A 6,035-nucleotide genomic window follows, 5' to 3' on the forward strand; every position below is an offset into this window, starting at 1 on the left:
CTCGCACGTGTTCTTCACTCGACTAGCCTGCGGGATGCATCCTCTCGCACGTGTTTTTACTCGACTAGCCTGCGGGATGCATCCTCTCGCACGTGTTTTTACTCGACTAGCCTGCGGGATGCATCCTCTCGCACGTGTTTTTACTCGAGTAGCCTGCGGGATGCATCCTCTCGCACGTGTTTTTACTCGACTAGCCTGCGGGGTGCATCCTCTCGCACGTGTTTTTACTCGACTAGCCTGCGGGATGCATCCTCTCGTAACGTGTTTTTACTCGACTAGCCTGCGGGATGCATCCTCTCGCACGTGTTTTTGCTCGACTAGCCTGCGGGATGCATCCTCTCGCACGTGTTTTTGCTCGACTAGCCTGCGGGATGCATCCTCTCGCACGTGTTTTTACTCGACTAGCCTGGGGGATGCATCCTCTCGCACGTGTTTTTGCTCGACTAGCCTGCGGGATGCATCCTCTCGTAACGTGTTTTTACTCGACTAGCCTGCGGGATGCATCCTCTCGCACGTGTTTTTACTCGACTAGCCTGCGGGATGCATCCTCTCGCACGTGTTTTTGCTCGACTAGCCTGCGGGATGCATCCTCTCGCACGTGTTTACTCGACTAGCCTGCGGGATGCATCCTCTCGCACGTGTTTTTACTCGACTAGCCTGCGGAATGCATCCTCTCGCACGTGTTTTTGCTCGACTAGCCTGCGGGACGAATCTTCTCGCACGTGTTCTTCACTCGACTAGCCTGCGGGATGCATCCTCTCGCACGTGTTTTTGCTCGACTAGCCTGCGGGATGCATCCTCTCGCACGTGTTTTTACTCGACTAGCCTGCGGGATGCATCCTCTCGCACGTGTTTTTACTCGACTAGCCTGCGGGGTGCATCCTCTCGCACGTGTTTTTACTCGACTAGCCTGCGGGATGCATCCTCTCGCACGTGTTTTTACTCGACTAGCCTGCGGGATGCATCCTCTCGCACGTCGTTTTACTCGACTAGCCTGCGGGGTGTATCCTCTCGCACGTGTTTTTACTCGACTAGCCTGCGGGATGCATCCTCTCGCACGTGTTTTTACTCGACTAGCCTGCGGGATGCATCTTCTCCCACGTGTTTTTACTCGACTAGCCTGCGGGATGCATCCTCTCGCACGTGTTTTTACTCGACTAGCCTGCGGGATCCATCCTCTCACACGTGTTTTTACACGACTATCCTGCGGGATGCATCCTCTCGCACGTGTTTTTGCTCGACTAGCCTGCGGGATGCATCCTCTCGCACGTGTTTTTGCTCGACTAGCCTGCGGGATGCATTCTCTCGCACGTGTTTTTGCTCGACTAGCCTGCGGGATGCATCCTCTCGCACGTGTTTTTACTCGACTAGCCTGCGGGATGCATCCTCTCGCACGTGTTTTTGCTCGACTAGCCTGCGGGACGCATCCTCTCGCACGTGTTCTTCACTCGACTAGCCTGCGGGATGCATCCTCTCGCACGTGTTTTTACTCGACTAGCCTGCGGGATGCATCCTCTCGCACGTGTTTTTACTCGACTAGCCTGCGGGATGCATCCTCTCGCACGTGTTTTTACTCGACTAGCCTGCGGGATGCATCCTCTCGCACGTGTTTTTACTTGACTAGCCTACGGGATGTATCCTCTCGCACGTGTTTTTACTCGACTAGCCTGCGGGATGCATCCTCTCGCACGTGTTTTTACTCGACTAGCCTGCGGGATGCATCCTCTCGCACGTGTTTTTACTCGACTAGCCTGCGGGGTGCATCCTCTCGCACGTGTTTTTACTCGACTAGCCTGCGGGATGCATCCCCTCGCACGTGTTTTTACTCGACTAGCCTGCGGGATGCATCCTCTCGCACGTGTTTTTACTCGACTAGCCTACGGGATGTATCCTCTCGCACGTGTTTTTACTCGACTAGCCTGCGGGGTGCATCCTCTCGCACGTGTTTTTACTCGACTAGCCTGCGGGATGCATACTCTCCCACGTGTTTTTGCTCGACTAGCCTGGGGGATGCATCCTCTCGCACGTGTTTTTACTCGACTAGCCTGCGGGATGCATCCTCTCGCACGTGTTTTTAGTCGACTAGCCTGCGGGATGCATCCTCTCACACGTGTTTTTACTCGACTATCCTGCGGGATGCATCCTCTCGCACGTGTTTTTGCTCGACTAGCCTGCGGGACGCATCCACTCGCACGTGTTTTTCACTCGACTAGCCTGCGGGATGCATCCTCTCGCACGTGTTTTTACTCGACTAGCCTGCGGGATGCATCCTCTCGCACCTGTTTTTGCTCGACTAGCCTGCGGGACGCATCCTCTCAAACGTGTTTTTACTAGACTAGCCTGCGTGATGCATCCTCTCGCAGGTGTTTTTGCTCGACTAGCCTGGGGGTTGCATCCTCTCGCACGTGTTTTTACTCGACTAGCCTGCTGGATGCGTCCTCTCAAACGTGTTTATACTCGACTAGCCTGCGGGATGCATCCTCTCGCACGTGTTTTTAGACGACTAGCCTGCGGGATGCATCCTCTCGCACGTGTTTTTGCTCGACTAGCCTGCGGGATGCATCCTCTCGCACGTGTTTTTACTCGACTAGCCTGCGGGATGCATCCTCTCGCACGTGTTTTTGCTCGACTAGCCTGCGGGATGCATCCTCTCGCACGTGTTTTTACTCGACTAGCCTGCGGGATGCGTCCTCTCGCACGTGTTTTTACTCGACTAGCCTGCGGGATGCATCCTCTCGAACGTGTTTTTACTCAACTAGCCTGCGGCGTGCATCCTCTCGCACGTGTTTTTACTCGACTAGCCTGCGGGATGCATCCTCTCGCACGTGTTTTTACTCGACTAGCCTGCGGGATGCATCCTCTCGCACGTGTTTTTACTCGACTAGCCTGCGGGATGCATCCTCTCGGACGTGTTTTTACTCGACTATCGTGCGGGATGCATCCTCTCGCACGTGTTTTTGCTCGACTAGCCTGCGGGACGCATCCACTCGCACGTGTTTTTCACTCGACTAGCCTGCGGGATGCATCCTCTCGCACGTGTTTTTCACTCGACTAGCCTGCTGGATGCATCCTCTCGCACGTGTTTTTACTCGACTAGCCTGCGGGATGCATCCTCTAGCAAGTGTTTTTACTCGACTAGCCTGCGGGATGCATCCTCTCGGACGTGTTTTTACTTGACTAGCCTGCGGGATGCATCCTCTCGCACGTGTTTTTACTCGACTAGCCTGCGGGATGCATCCTCTCGTAACGTGTTTTTACTCGACTAGCCTGCGGGATGCATCCTCTCGCACGTGTTTTTACTCGACTAGCCTGCGGGATGCATCCTCTCGCACGTGTTTTTGCTCGACTAGCCTGCGGGATGCATCCTCTCGCACGTGTTTTTACTCGACTAGCCTGCGGGATGCATCCTCTCGCACGTGTTTTTACTCGACTAGCCTGCGGGATGCATCCTCTCGCACGTGTTTTTGCTCGACTAGCCTGCGGGACGCATCCTCTCAAACGTGTTTTTACTCGACTAGCCTGCGGGATGCATCCTCTCGCACGTGTTTTTGCTCGACTAGCCTGCGGGATGCATCCTCTCGCACGTGTTTTTGCTCGACTAGCCTGCGGGATGCATCCTCTCGCACGTGTTTTTACTCGACTAGCCTGCGGGATGCATCCTCTCGCACGTGTTTTTGCTCGACTAGCCTGCGGGACGCATCCTCTCGCACGTGTTCTTCACTCGACTAGCCTGCGGGATGCATCCTCTCGCACGTGTTTTTACTCGACTAGCCTGCGGGATGCATCCTCTCGCACGTGTTTTTACTCGACTAGCCTGCGGGATGCATCCTCTCGCACGTGTTTTTACTCGAGTAGCCTGCGGGATGCATCCTCTCGCACGTGTTTTTACTCGACTAGCCTGCGGGGTGCATCCTCTCGCACGTGTTTTTACTCGACTAGCCTGCGGGATGCATCCTCTCGTAACGTGTTTTTACTCGACTAGCCTGCGGGATGCATCCTCTCGCACGTGTTTTTACTCGACTAGCCTGCGGGATGCATCCTCTCGCACGTGTTTTTGCTCGACTAGCCTGCGGGATGCATCCTCTCGCACGTGTTTTTACTCGACTAGCCTGCGGGATGCATCCTCTCGCACGTGTTTTTACTCGACTAGCCTGCGGGATGCATCCTCTCGCACGTGTTTTTGCTCGACTAGCCTGCGGGACGCATCCTCTCAAACGTGTTTTTGCTCGACTAGCCTGCGGGATGCATCCTCTCGCACGTGTTTTTACTCGACTAGCCTGCGGGATGCATCCTCTCGCACGTGTTTTTGCTCGACTAGCCTGCGGGACGCATCCTCTCGCACGTGTTCTTCACTCGACTAGCCTGCGGGATGCATCCTCTCGCACGTGTTTTTACTCGACTAGCCTGCGGGATGCATCCTCTCGCACGTGTTTTTACTCGACTAGCCTGCGGGATGCATCCTCTCGCACGTGTTTTTACTCGAGTAGCCTGCGGGATGCATCCTCTCGCACGTGTTTTTACTCGACTAGCCTGCGGGGTGCATCCTCTCGCACGTGTTTTTACTCGACTAGCCTGCGGGATGCATCCTCTCGCACGTGTTTTTACTCGACTAGCCTGCGGGATGCATCCTCTCGCACGTGTTTTTACTCGACTAGCCTGCGGGATGCATCCTCTCGCACGTGTTTTTACTCGACTAGCCTGCGGGATGCATCCTCTCGCACGTGTTTTAACTCGACTAGCCTGCGGGAAGCATCCTCTCGCACGTGTTTTTCCTCGACTAGCCTGCGGGACGCATCCTCTCAAACGTGTTTTTACTCGACTAGCCTGCGGGATGCATCCTCTCGCACGTGTTTTTGCTCGACTAGCCTGCGGGATGCATCCTCTCGCACGTGTTTTTGCTCGACTAGCCTGCGGGATGCATCCTCTCGCACGTGTTTTTACTCGACTAGCCTGGGGGATGCATCCTCTCGCACGTGTTTTTGCTCGACTAGCCTGCGGGATGCATCCTCTCGTAACGTGTTTTTACTCGACTAGCCTGCGGGATGCATCCTCTCGCACGTGTTTTTGCTCGACTAGCCTGCGGGACGCATCCTCTCAAACGTGTTTTTACTCGACTAGCCTGCGGGATGCATCCTCTCGCACGTGTTTTTGCTCGACTAGCCTGCGGGATGCATCCTCTCGCACGTGTTTTTGCTCGACTAGCCTGCGGGATGCATCCTCTCGCACGTGTTTTTACTCGACTAGCCTGCGGGATGCATCCTCTCGCACGTGTTTTTACTCGACTAGCCTGCGGGGTGCATCCTCTCGCACGTGTTTTTACTCGACTAGCCTGCGGGATGCATCCTCTCGCACGTGTTTTTACTCGACTAGCCTGCGGGATGCATCCTCTCGCACGTCGTTTTACTCGACTAGCCTGCGGGGTGTATCCTCTCGCACGTGTTTTTACTCGACTAGCCTGCGGGATGCATCCTCTCGCACGTGTTTTTACTCGACTAGCCTGCGGGATGCATCTTCTCCCACGTGTTTTTACTCGACTAGCCTGCGGGATGCATCATCTCGCACGTGTTTTTACTCGACTAGCCTGCGGGATGCATCCTCTCACACGTGTTTTTACACGACTATCCTGCGGGATGCATCCTCTCGCACGTGTTTTTGCTCGACTAGCCTGCGGGATGCATCCTCTCGCACGTGTTTTTGCTCGTCTAGCCTGCGGGATGCATCCTCTCGCACGTGTTTTTGCTCGACTAGCCTGCGGGATGCATCCTCTCGCACGTGTTTTTACTCGACTAGCCTGCGGGATGCATCCTCTCGCACGTGTTTTTGCTCGACTAGCCTGCGGGACGCATCCTCTCGCACGTGTTCTTCACTCGACTAGCCTGCGGGATGCATCCTCTCGCACGTGTTTTTACTCGACTAGACTGCGGGATGCATCCTCTCGCACGTGTTTTTACTCGACTAGCCTGCGGGATGCATCCTCTCGCACGTGTTTTTACTCGACTAGCCTGCGGGATGCATCCTCTCGCACGTGTTTTTAC

Source organism: Lasioglossum baleicum, unplaced genomic scaffold, assembly GCF_051020765.1.
Source record: "Lasioglossum baleicum unplaced genomic scaffold, iyLasBale1 scaffold0088, whole genome shotgun sequence".
NCBI lineage: Eukaryota > Metazoa > Arthropoda > Insecta > Hymenoptera > Halictidae > Lasioglossum > Lasioglossum baleicum.